This window comes from Balaenoptera acutorostrata, chromosome 12 (genome assembly GCF_949987535.1).
Source record: "Balaenoptera acutorostrata chromosome 12, mBalAcu1.1, whole genome shotgun sequence".
Classification (NCBI taxonomy): Eukaryota; Metazoa; Chordata; class Mammalia; order Artiodactyla; family Balaenopteridae; genus Balaenoptera; species Balaenoptera acutorostrata.
In genome coordinates this window covers 281737-293971 of record NC_080075.1, presented here as the reverse complement: position 1 = coordinate 293971, position 12235 = coordinate 281737, and the positions used below count along the sequence as shown (strand labels likewise).

Genomic DNA, 12235 nt, shown 5'->3' with positions numbered 1-12235 from the left:
CTTGGTTGAGGCCCCCCTGCCCCTGAAATAAAAGACAGATTACCAGGAGAAAAGCAGAAGTTTAATTACATGTATACCTTCTGAATACAGGGGGGATAGCAAGGAAAACTGAGTCACTCCCTGAAATGACCAAAACCATCCCCTTAAATACCTCTTCAGCTAAAAACAGAAGAAATATGCTGGGGAAGGGGGGAAGACCACTTATGGCAGGTTATCATGCAAAGCACAGTAAACAAGGGTATGATTGTTTGCACATTTAAGTCAGGACTTCTCCATTGAAAAGAGTTACTTAAGATTTAATTATCCTTCCATTTTTGGTGCAAAGAGGGACATACCCTTATAAATGGAAACTTCTGTATTGTAAATGTCTTTCATAAAACAGCAATCTCAGTTTTCTGAGATATTTTTATTGGATATATTATTTTATTTTTGGCTGCATTGGGTCTTCATTGCTGCGTGCAGGCTTTTCTCTGGTTGTGGCGAGCAGGGGCTACTTTTCTTTGCAGTGCATGGGCTTCTCATTGTGGCTTTTCTTCTCGTGGAGCACGGGCTCTAGGTGTGCAGGCTTCAGTAGTTGTGGCACACGGGGTCAATAGTTGTGGCTCGTGGGCTCTAGAGCGCAGGCTCAGTAGTTGTGGAGCACAGGCTTAGTTGCTCTGCAGCATGTGGGATCTTCCCGGACCAGGGCTCGAACCCGTGTCCCGTGCATTGGCAGGCAGACTCTTAACCACTGAGGCTCCAGGGAAGCCCCCCCCCTTTTTTTTTAAAGCAGACCAATAATCCTTATGCCAGAGAGACATATTTTGGGGTGGCATATTCTACTCGCCTTGACATGGATGTACCCCAATTTGCTTATACATTCATCTTTTGAAGGATATCCTGATTTCTTCAAGTTTTTAGCCATTATGAAAGTGCTGCTGTGCATAATTGCATCCTTGTTTGCATTTGGACATAGATTTTCAAAGCAGCTGCCTGAATACTGGAAGCATGATTGTTGGATCCCAACGTGAGACTTGTTTAGTTTTGGAAAAAACTGCCAAATTGTCTTACAAAGTGGCTGCACATGCATCCCCCCAGCTATGAAGGAGAGCTCCTTTTGTTCCTCATCCTCTAGCAATTGGTATTTTCATATTTTTGGAGTTTAGCAGTGCTAAATAGGTATGCTGTGATATCTCATGATTTTAATTTGTAATTCCCTAATGGTATATGATGTTGAGCTTGTTTCTGTATGATTTTTACCATCTGTATATCTTTTCATGGCGGGATGTCTGTTCAGATCATGCTGTTCACGTTCATGCTTAGAGGAGCCCTGTCTCCTCAGGACCCACTGGGGCTTTGGCTTCTGGGACACGCGGGTTGCATCCACACTGACGGCTGGGCTTCAGGACAAGCTGGGGTCGAGTCCACACTAACGGAAGCCGGGTCTCCTCAGGACCCCCTGAGGCTTCAGCTTTGGGACACTGTGGGGTCCAGTTCATGCTGAGAGGAGCCTGGTCTCCTCAGGACCTGCCGGGAGGTGACACCACTGAGGGAAAAGGTGAGGAAATGTGGGGAGAAGGTTCCTGTGCGTTGCTGACCGCTGAGGGTGTCTGTCTTCAGAGGACCCAGGAGAGGAAGGGCTTGATGTGGAAAACTGGGTTTTTGGCCGCTTTTGTGTGTGGTGTAGACAGAGTGCAGTGTTGTTCTTTGGCGAGTGGCGTCCGGTTTTCCCAGCACCGTTCATTGAGGGGACTGTCCTTTCCCTGGTGTATGTTCTTGGCTCCTTGCTTGTGAATTAACTGATCACATACCTGTAGGTTGGTTCCTGGGCTCTCTGCTCTGTTCCTCTGGTCTGTGCGCCTGTTTTTGTGCCAATTCCACACTTTTGGGGGAATGTAGCTTCGTAATGAAGTGTGAAGTCAGGGAGCGAGATGCCTCCAGCCCGTTCTCCTTCCTCAGGGTGGCTTTGGCTCTTCTGGGTCCTTTGTGGTTCCACACACATCTTAAGATTGTTTGTTCTGTTTCTATGGAAAGTGTCTTTAGACTTTTGGTAGGGATTGTGTTGAATGTGTACATTAATTTGGCTAGAATTCATATTTTTTAAAATTAAAAAAAATTTTGGGGCCACACCATGTGGCATGCAGGATGCGGGATCTTAGTTCCCCAGCCAGGGATCGAACCTGTGCCCCCTGCAGTGGGAGCGCAGAGTCCCAACCCCTGGACGGCCAGGGAAGTCCCACCTTAGAATGCATATTTTCACACTATTCTTTTTACCCATGAGCACGGGGTATCTTTCCATTTATTTTTGTCTGTTCAGTTTCCTTTATCAGTGTCTTCCAGTTTTCATTGTGCAGGTCCTTCACGTCCTTGGTTAAATTTACTCCTAGTTATCTTTTTGGATGCAATTGTAAGTGGGATTTTTTTAAAATTCTTTTTCTGATGGTTCATTATCAGTGTATAGAATCACAAATGATTTTTGTGCATTGATTTTTCTTTCTTTTGTATCCTGCAGCTTTACTGAATTCATTTTTTAGTTGTAACAGTTTTTTGTTGGTTGAATGTGGAAAACTAGAATTCAGAAATCCCACTGTTTCAACTACATCTAGGTCATCCACAGCACCCAGGACATAGTGGCTCCCAATATAATCTTCCCACGGTGCCTCTTGTAGTATGTGGACTCCTACAAGGGTGATTGGCATCACCACTGTGGGTGAGCTGGATCTGGGTAGAGCTTGGCCTCTATAACAAAGTTTGATGTCTGTATTTCTGGCGTGGTACGACATGGTTGTTTGATAAGCACTTTATTTTCTAGTAAATTTCAAGTGTATAAAAAACCTCAAATAGCAGTATCAAGTTTCCACACTCACAAAATACACCAGTTTGTTTTACCCTGTGAGAGTGGGAGGGCCACTCTCCCAGGGAACCAGCACATAACCCCAAAATGGGGAATGATTATGGTTTCCACATTATAATCCTATCCCCAGACCTGCTTCAACTTTCACCAGCTGCCCCAGCTTTGTGGAAACGTATTTTTCCATTCGAATCCAGTTTTCTTTTCTTGGAACCATCACTGGGGCTTTTCCTCACTTTAAAAACCTTGCTGGATTTAAAGTGTACAAGATGAGCATGATCTGGGTGGTTTTTCTGTATGGCTTCTTTCACTTAGGATGTTTTCAATGTTTATCCACATTGTAACATTGATCATTATTTCATTCATTTTCCCATTGTGATTAAAACACATAACATTTACCACTTAAACCATTTTTTAAAGCTTTTTAAAAAAATTTATTTTATTTTATTTTTTGGCTGTGTCGGGTGTTTGTTGCTGTGTGCAGGCTTTCTCTAGTTGCGGCGAGCGGGGGCTACTCTTAGTTGCTGTGTGCAGGCTTCTCATTGCGGTGGCTTCTCTTGCGGAGCACGGGCTCTAGAGCGCAGGGTCAGTATTTGTGGCGCATGGGCTTAGTTGCTCCACGGCATGCGGGATCTTCCAGGACCAGCGCTTGAACCCGTGTCCCCTGCATTGGCAGGCGGATTCTTAACCACTGTGCCACGAGGGAAGACCCATTTAAACCATTTTTAAGTGTACAGTGCTATGGCGTTAACTACATTCACATTGTTGTAAAAATATCCTCACCATCCATCTCCAGAACTTTATTTTCCCCACGTGAAACCATAGCCATTAAACACTAACTCACCTCAACCTCTGGCAACCTTATTCTACTTTGTCTTTGAATTTGACTTATCTGGATACCTCATACTAGTGGAATCATAGAACGTTTGTCCTTTCTGTGTCTGGCTTGTTTCACTTAGCATAATAACTTCAAGGTTCATCACATTGTAGTATGTGTGAGAATTACCTTAGTTTTAAAGGTTGAGCCATATTCCATTGTGTATATACTACACTGTACTTATCCATTCATCTGTTGAAGGATGTGTTGTGTTGCTCCCACCTTTTGGCTATTGTGAATAATGTTGCTATGAATATGGGGTACAGATATCTGTTCCAGTCCTTGCTTTCTAATATTTTGGGTGTACACCCTGGAGTGGAATCAAGGGATCATACATTTTCCATGTTTTTGAGGAGCCACCATACAGTTTTCCACAGCGGCTGTATAATTTTACTTTATTCCTTTATATGACAGAATAATGCAGCTTATGTGTCTACCTTATTTTGCTTATCTGTTTACCTGCTGATGGACATTTAAATCTTTTCTACCTTGGGCTACTGTGAACAGTGCTGCTATGAATAATTGGTGAACAAGTTTTTGTTTGAACACCTGTTTTCAATTTTTTGGGAATATGTCTAGGAGTGGAGTTGTTGAACCATATGGTAATTATATTTTGTATTTTTGAGTAAATGCTAAAGTTTTGTACATATAGACTGCACCATTGTACATCTCCACAAGTAACTTTTAAGGTTTCTAATTTCTCTACATTGTTGCCAACATTTGTTATTTTTATTTATATATTTAAAAATTTATTTTTATTCTAGTGTGTGCGAAGGGGCATCACATCGTGGCTTTAATTTGCATTTTCATCATGACTACTGATGTTTGACATCTTTTCCTGTCCTTCTTGACCATTTGTATGTCTTGCCTGAAGAGCAGTCCATGCAAGCCATTTGTCTGTTTCAAAAATTTTATTGTTTGTCTTTTTGTTGATGAGTTGTAAAAGTCCTGGGTATATTCTAGGTAAAGAGTCTTATCAGATATACAACGTGCCAATATTGTCTTCCATTCTGTGGGCCGTCTTTTTACTTTCTGGATAGCCTCTTTTGATGCACAAAGGTTTGTAATTTTGAGGAAATCCAATTTGTCTATTTTTTCCTTTCATTTCTTATGCTTTACTGTCAAATCTAAGAAACCATTGCTAAATTCATGGTCAAGAAGATTTAATTCCTTGGTTTATTTGAGAGTTCATACAGTCATCCCTCGGCACCCACTAGGCCAGGCTTTAGGTCTTGGGTTGAGTCAGTGTGAGGGTTCAGGGGCCATGGTTTAGGGTTATGGGTCATTGTTGGAGAGTCATGGTAGAGGGTTGTGGTTAAAGGGTCAGGGTCGGGGATTAGAGTTTAGGGGTCAGGGGCGAGGGTCTAGGGGTCTGGGGCTAGGGTTGTTAGGGGGTTAAGGTTAGAAGTTAGGGTTCTTAGGGTAAAGGTTAGAGTTATGTTTAAGCACAATTGGCCCTCATTGCCCTCCCCTCTCCTTCTCTCTGAAGCCTCCAGAATGGATAGGACTTGCTCAGGGTCAGACAGGAGTCAGGGAGCTGAGGTCAATAACTGTTTATCTGGCCTCCCTTCCCTCAGTCCTGGGCTCTGAGAGAAGAATGAAATGTCTGTTCTTGTCTCGGACTGTTTCTTACCCAACTCAACCTCTGTCAAGGATTGGGGAGAGTGTCAGAAGTCATGCATGGTTTCCTTCTGCCCTCCTACCTGGGAAGGGTGGATGCTGGCCCTACTCTGCCTGGGCAGCCCCAGGTTCCAGCACAGCCCAGACAGCAGGGCACTCAGTGGACATGTGTGGATTTATACAGGACTGAGTGCAGTGACCTGCCAGCCCCCAGATGCTGCCTTCTTAAGGGCTGGTGGGGCCCTCCTGGCACTGGAGGCATCCTTTGTCCCATCTGAGTGGGCATGAATAGACGATCAGGTCTCAGGCAGGACAGCCCTTGACCTCTGACTATCCAGGCAGGCATCTGTGGTCCTCTAGCTCAGTCCAGCCTGGGCATGGTCAGGCCCTCATGTACAGTTACGGAGCTGACCAGGATGCCGGGCAATTCAACAGCTACCTAGGCAGTGTAGACATTCCTTTGAGAAGTTTCAACTACCAACATCCATGTGGTTGAGAAAAAGGCCTCCCCCTCACAGCCTCATAGGCTGCCAAGAGAAGTAATAATCCTCTAAACATTGGAATGTGTCCCTGACACAACAACCATACAGGAGACCATGGCCCTGAAATCCTTTGTCCTTTCAGTCGTTAGAAACTTTTGACATTCATATTCATTAAGAATCAAAGATATGGGAGCACCTGGACCTCACAATGGGAGGTTCACACTGAGACTGCATTGTCTTGGAGAGCCATATGCATCCATGTGGCCTCTAGAAAGCCTGCCAATTATGGGTTCCATGGCTTGGAATAATTCTTGAGCCTCCCATTACATCATTGCACAAGAGTTTCCTTACCACCCTAGCATTTGGTTTCTTCCTCTTAGTAAAGGAGAGAGAAGAAAGTGGAAAATGAGCAGTATTGTTTTTCAGGTATGGGCAATTAATATGGCCAGGGAGATGGCATAACTCAAGGGCTCCCACCTTTCAGGGGCAGGAATGAGGTCTGTGTGTCTTCTGAGGGCACATGGGCTGTTTTGGGCCCACCTCTGAGATGTGAGGACCTGATGCCCAAGGAAAGAGACTTGAGTTTACCACCACCAACGATCCTGACTTGTCAGCAAGTGAAAGAACTTCTTGCAGTCTTGGGAGGACAGTAAGAGCACTGGATGAGTAGCTGCAGCCCCTGACCCTGAGTTGAACCCCTTTCTTCCTTTTGTGTCAGATTCTGTGCTGTGCAGTGAGCTGTCATTGACTTAGAATCTGTTGCTTTCTGCCAGCCAGCATCTGTTCTCAGGCCCAAGTGCCTCAGTTTTCCTTTGGGAATTACATCTCACCTGCTTCCAGTCCAAACAGTTGCAGAAGGATGACCTCATGTTCCACCCAGCTTGAAGATGGGTTTACAACCCACATCTAGTCAGTCCCATTTTCCATCTTCTGGTGATGGGTCAAGGATGAGAATGCAACCCAAGCCAGATCAAAGGCATTTAAAACCATGACTTTCTTGGAGCCCAAGAAAAGGAGAAACTCTTTCTTGGAAAATGGATGGTGAGTGGTTTTCAGCCTAGAATTGCTGTTGGCCCAAGGGCAATGAGAGAGCCTGTGCCTGTGAATGGGGTCCCCCAAAGGCACTGAGCAGGACAAAGTTTTGGAGAGAAGCAAGGTCACACTGAGATAGTGTGAGCCACTGGACCTACCAGGTCCAAACCCCTTCTTTAACTTGCCACTTGCAAGTATTAATTTATTTCTACCCTTACAATAAATACTAACTTATTTTACTTCAGTAAGTGTGTCCAGTCGTTGGGAAAAGAAAAATTCGTAGTTGATACATCTGAATCAATAATCCCTGATCCTTCCTCAGGTGTCCTCACTGGGTAGGCATGGCTGGGGGAGATGAAGATTCTGGGTGGGACCAGATATTAGTGGAGCTGCCAAACAGCTCTGCCCCTGTTCCTTCCCTGTCCCGGGAGAGGGAAACCCTGGAACAGTGATAGGATAACCAGTATGCGGAAGAGGTTCCTCAGTGATTAATTGGTCTTTTTGTATTTTCCTTAATTTAGTGTTCATTTTGGTAATGTGTTTTTACAAAGAAATCACCCGTTTCTTCTAGATTTCCAGTTTGTTACAGTAGGTTTCTCTTATTTGACGTTTAATTTTTCCTGTCTAATTTTCTACAGAATCATGACAAATAATGAACAAATATTGATACTCTATTATTAACTGAAGTCCCTATTCATGTTCCCTTTGTTATACCTTTCCTTGTTCCAGGATCTCAAAGGACATGGGGTCATCATATCTATTTAGTCTCTTCTGGGCTTTGACAGGTGCTCAGACTCTCCTTGTTTTCATGACCTTGACAGTGTGGAGGAGGACTGGTCAGGTATTTTATAGACTGCTGGGCACTGGGATTTGCTTGGTGTTTTTGTTGTGCTTAGACTTGGCTTTGAAAAAGCAGATCACAGAGGTGAAGTGCTTCCTCTTCACTGTATGTCAAGAGGACAGGCTCTCAAGGGAACTTCTCACTTATATTCTCAACTTTGGTCACCTAGCTGAGGTAGTGTTTGTCAAGTGTTCCCACAGTGAAGTTAATTTTTTCCCATGTCCATCCTGTGTGTCTTATTTAGGAGGAAGTCATAATGCAGAACCCACACTTGAGGAGAGAGGGGTTAGCTTCACATCCTTGATGGACAGCTGAGTGGCTATATAAATTGTTTAGAAGCTTTCTGCATAGGAGATTTCTTTTTAACACCGTTCATCAAAAACTATGTAATTTATTTTTACCAGTTTGGGCACATGGATAATTATTGTAAACTTTTGGTTATAATCCAGTGCTACATTATAAGACTGCTTAGTTAATTCTTGCTTTGGCGGTTGAGCGTTTTTTCCATTTGCTCCTGTTTTCATTTTACATAATTTTCCTTTTGTGGGTTTTTAAAATTTTTGGTACTTCTTTACTTTCTGATATTTTAAGATTATCCTGCTTCATATATTTACTGTCTCAGTCCTAATATCAGCCCTTTCTTCAAAGAGCCCTTGTTCCTTTTATTAGAGAATGGTATTAAAAACGTACATGTGGGAGCTAAATATGCTCAGCTGACAGTGCATGGAAATACATGCAAGTATCTCAGCCTATGCATACACACATAATTATAAAGATTTCCATGTGGAACTATGTGCAGGCTAAAGAGAGTTTATACTGATATCTCCAACCGGATCTGTTATGACATGGATATTGTAAACTTCTCCCTTTGTTTGACTGTAACATCCCACTCCAGTGGTAAGAAACCTGGCTTCCACCATTTGTCATTTATTAAATTCAGTGCTTGTTCCATTCAATTACTGATATAGTAGTTTCAGTAGTATTAGCTACTACCCCTCATGGAAAGAACATAGAGTCCACTGTGTATGTATGACACATTTTGTCTTTGGCCTATAGATTCTGTACATTTCCAAAGTTAACTTAGGTCAACCCATTTGTCCCACTACCAACAGTGAGTTTCTTCATACATTTCTGATTCAGATTCTTTGTTACATTCTGTATTCCAGTCTTTGACACTCCCATATCCTAAGCAGCTAAGTTTGAATAGATTGTAATTTACTTGTTGGGTTGTAAAAACCTGTGGGTATAGACAAATGCATAGTGACAGGTATTCACCACTAAAGTATCATATGGACTATTTCAACCACATATTCTATACATTGTTTACCATGTCAGTTTTGCCTTTTCTAGAATGTCATATAAATGAGGCCATACAGTGTGTAGCACTTCAGACTGGATTCTTTCACTTAACAATGTAAGTTAGATGTATCTATTTTTTTTTGCACGGGTTTATGGTCCATTCCTTTATATCTCTGAATACTATTGCATTGCATGTATATTAGAGGAAAAATAATTTTCCCTCTACCCTTCTATGTTCTTTATTGAGATCTCCCTTGTAATGAAAAAGAGAGGAACTAGAGAAAACAATCAGAAGTTTAATATATACCATGCATACCTCCTGTATACTTGAAAGATACCTAGGAAAACTGAGTCACTCCCTGAATTGGCCCAAGCCGTTACCTTAAATGCTATCTTCTGCTGAGAACAAAAGAAAGATGTTAGGGAATGGAAGAAGCCATTTAAAGGAGGTTATTAGGCAAAGCACAGTAAACAAGGGTATGGTTGTTACACAGATTTACATCCAGGCCTATTTCGTTGACAAGGTTTTTTTTTTTTTTATAAAAAAAAACATTTATTTATTTGGCTGTGCCGGGTCTTAGTTGCGGCCTGTGGAATCTTTAGTTGCGGCATGTGGGCTCTTAGTTGCAGCATGCGGGATCTAGTTCCATGACCAGGAGTTGAACCCTGGCCCCCTGCATTGGGAGCATGGAGCCTTAGCCACTGGACCAGCAGGGAAGTCCCAACAAGCTTTTCTTGATATTTAGTCATCATTCAATTCCTGGTCCAGAGAGGGACAAACCCTTACAAATGGAGATATCCTTAATAAATGTAAATTTACCTCATAAAAGGGCATTTTCTACTTGGCTTTGAAAGATTCTCCTGGGTCTGCTCTTTCTTATTAATCAGTCCAAAATAATCCTTTTGTCAAATAGGCATATTTTGGGGTGGTGTATTCTGCTCTCCTTGACATGAATGTGCCCTAATTTGCTTATGAATTCACCTACAGAAGGACATCCTGATATCTTTAAGTTTTTAGCTATTATGAATAGAGCTGCTGTACATTACTTGATGCTAGTTTGGGTTTGAACACAGTTTTTCAAAGCAGTTGTCTAAATACAAGAGGTACACTTCTTGGATCCTAAGGTGAGACTTTTTAGATTTGGAAAAAATTGCCAAACTGTCTTCCAAAGTTGGTTGTACATGCATTCCACCAGCATCTTGAGTATATTCTTGTATGCTTATTTACTGCCTGTTTATCTTCTTGGGCCAGGTGTGTGTTTCAATCTTCACCAAATTTTAATGGCGTTGGCATAATTTGAGTACAAATCCTTTATCAGATATGTGCTTTGGAAATAGTTTCTTGCAGTTTGTGGTTTGTCTTCCGGTTTTCTGAATAAGGTCACCAGACCCAAAGTCATGTAGATTATCTTTTTTTTCTAGGATTTTTTATAGTTTGGTAATTTAAATTTGTCTATGGGCAATTTTGAGTGAATTTTGGTTTAAGTTGTAAAGTTTGTGTCTAAATTCATTTCATTACATATGGTTTGTAATTAATTGCTCCTTAACCATCTTTTGAGAAGATACAGTGAGATACTTGGCTCCATTTCAGTTTGGATTTCCAAACTTAGTATATACAGCAGAACTTCCTTCCGGATGAGGCCTCTGGGTTTGTGAGTGCGGCACTCCCGGCACTTCTCTGACGTCCCACAGGGGGCGCCGAACCCACCTGTCTGACCCTGGGGGCACAGGTGCACCCTGCCCACAGACTTTGCTCTGTGACAAGCAGACAGGAGCTTTGTCTCCTGTCAGGGCTTAGGCTTCTGGACCATGAGGCATTGTCCACACTGACAACAGCTGGGTTTTCTCAGGAACCACTGGTGAGGAAAAAACGAGCAAGTGTGGAGAATCTTCCCGTGCAGCTGACTGCTGGGTGGGTGGGGTGCTTCTTCAGGGGACTCAGGAGAGAAAGGGTTTAATGTGGAATACTGTGCACTTTTAGTTAGTTTTATGTGCAGTGTAGATGGTGACCAGTGTCGTTCTTTGGGGTCTGGTGTCTAGTTTTCCTGGCACTGTTTGTTGATGGCTTTGGATAGAATAAACATTTTAATAATGTTTAATTTTTCTGATGCATGAGCATGGAATATTGTTTTCTATTGTGTCTTCAATTTCTTTGTCAGTGCTTTATAGTTTTCTGAGTATAGGTCTTTCATGCCCTTGGTTAAATTTATTCCTAAATAGTTTGTTCTTTTTGATGGAATTGAAAATGGGATTGTTTTCTTAATTTTTCTTGTTGGTGTTCATTATTAGTGTATAGAAACAAAACTGATTTGTGTATATTGATTCCATATTTTGCAACTTTACTGAATTTATTTTTTAACATATTTTTTGAAGTAATGTGAAAAATTGCAATACTAAAATCTCACAGTTTCTACTGCACCCCAGGTAATCCACAGGACCCAAGAGATGGTAGCTACTAATATACTCTTCCCACGGTGCCTCTTAATACCATGTGGACTCCTACAAGGGAAATAAGTATCACAACTTTGGTTGAACTTGGTCTGGGTAAGTCTTGGCCTCTATAACAAAATTTGATGTCTGTCTTGTCTGATTTTCTGGCATGATACTGACACGGTTGTCTAGAAAAGTAATTTACTTACCAGTAATTTAAAATGTACAGAAAAGTTTCAGTAATGGCCAAAAGTACTCACATTTGCCACCTCACACAAAATGCTCAGTGTGTTTTGCCCAAGGAACCAGCACATAACCCCTAAGTGAGGAAATCCTGATGTCTACATTATAATTTAATACTCAGCCCCACTTCAACTTTCACCTGTTGTCCCAACTGTATGAAAATGTCTTTTTCCATCCTGATCCAGTTTTCTTTTTCTGAAACCATTACTGAGTTTCCCCCTCATTTGGACAGCCTTGATGGATTTGAAGCAGACAAGATGAGCATGGGATCTAGGTTGCCTTTTCTGTATGGCTTTTTTTCACTAAGAATGTTTTTAATGTTCATTTTTGTAACAAATATCAGCACTACACATTTTTTCATTGTCATTAAAAATACAAACCATGACTTTAACATTTAATTCTTTATACGTATACAGTTTTGTGGTATTAACTACCTTCATATAGTTGCACAAACAAGTTAACTAACATGTGTACCTCCTGTGTGCATGGGATATACCCAGGAAATTGAGTAACAACCTGAAACGGCCCAAGACATCACCTTAAATACCGTCTTCATCTAAAAGGAAAAAAAGGAAGGCTAT

General features: G+C 41.8%; 1 long non-coding RNA gene across 1 annotated transcript; it reads left to right on the top strand.

The window, feature by feature from the left end:
* Window positions 1-1409: 1409 nt before the first annotated feature.
* Window positions 1410-11986, top strand: LOC130709327 (uncharacterized). The gene is made up of 3 exons (XR_009009843.1): window positions 1410-1537; window positions 11389-11525; window positions 11840-11986. It is a non-coding gene; the product is annotated as an uncharacterized LOC130709327 (long non-coding RNA).
* Window positions 11987-12235: the final 249 nt, after the last annotated feature.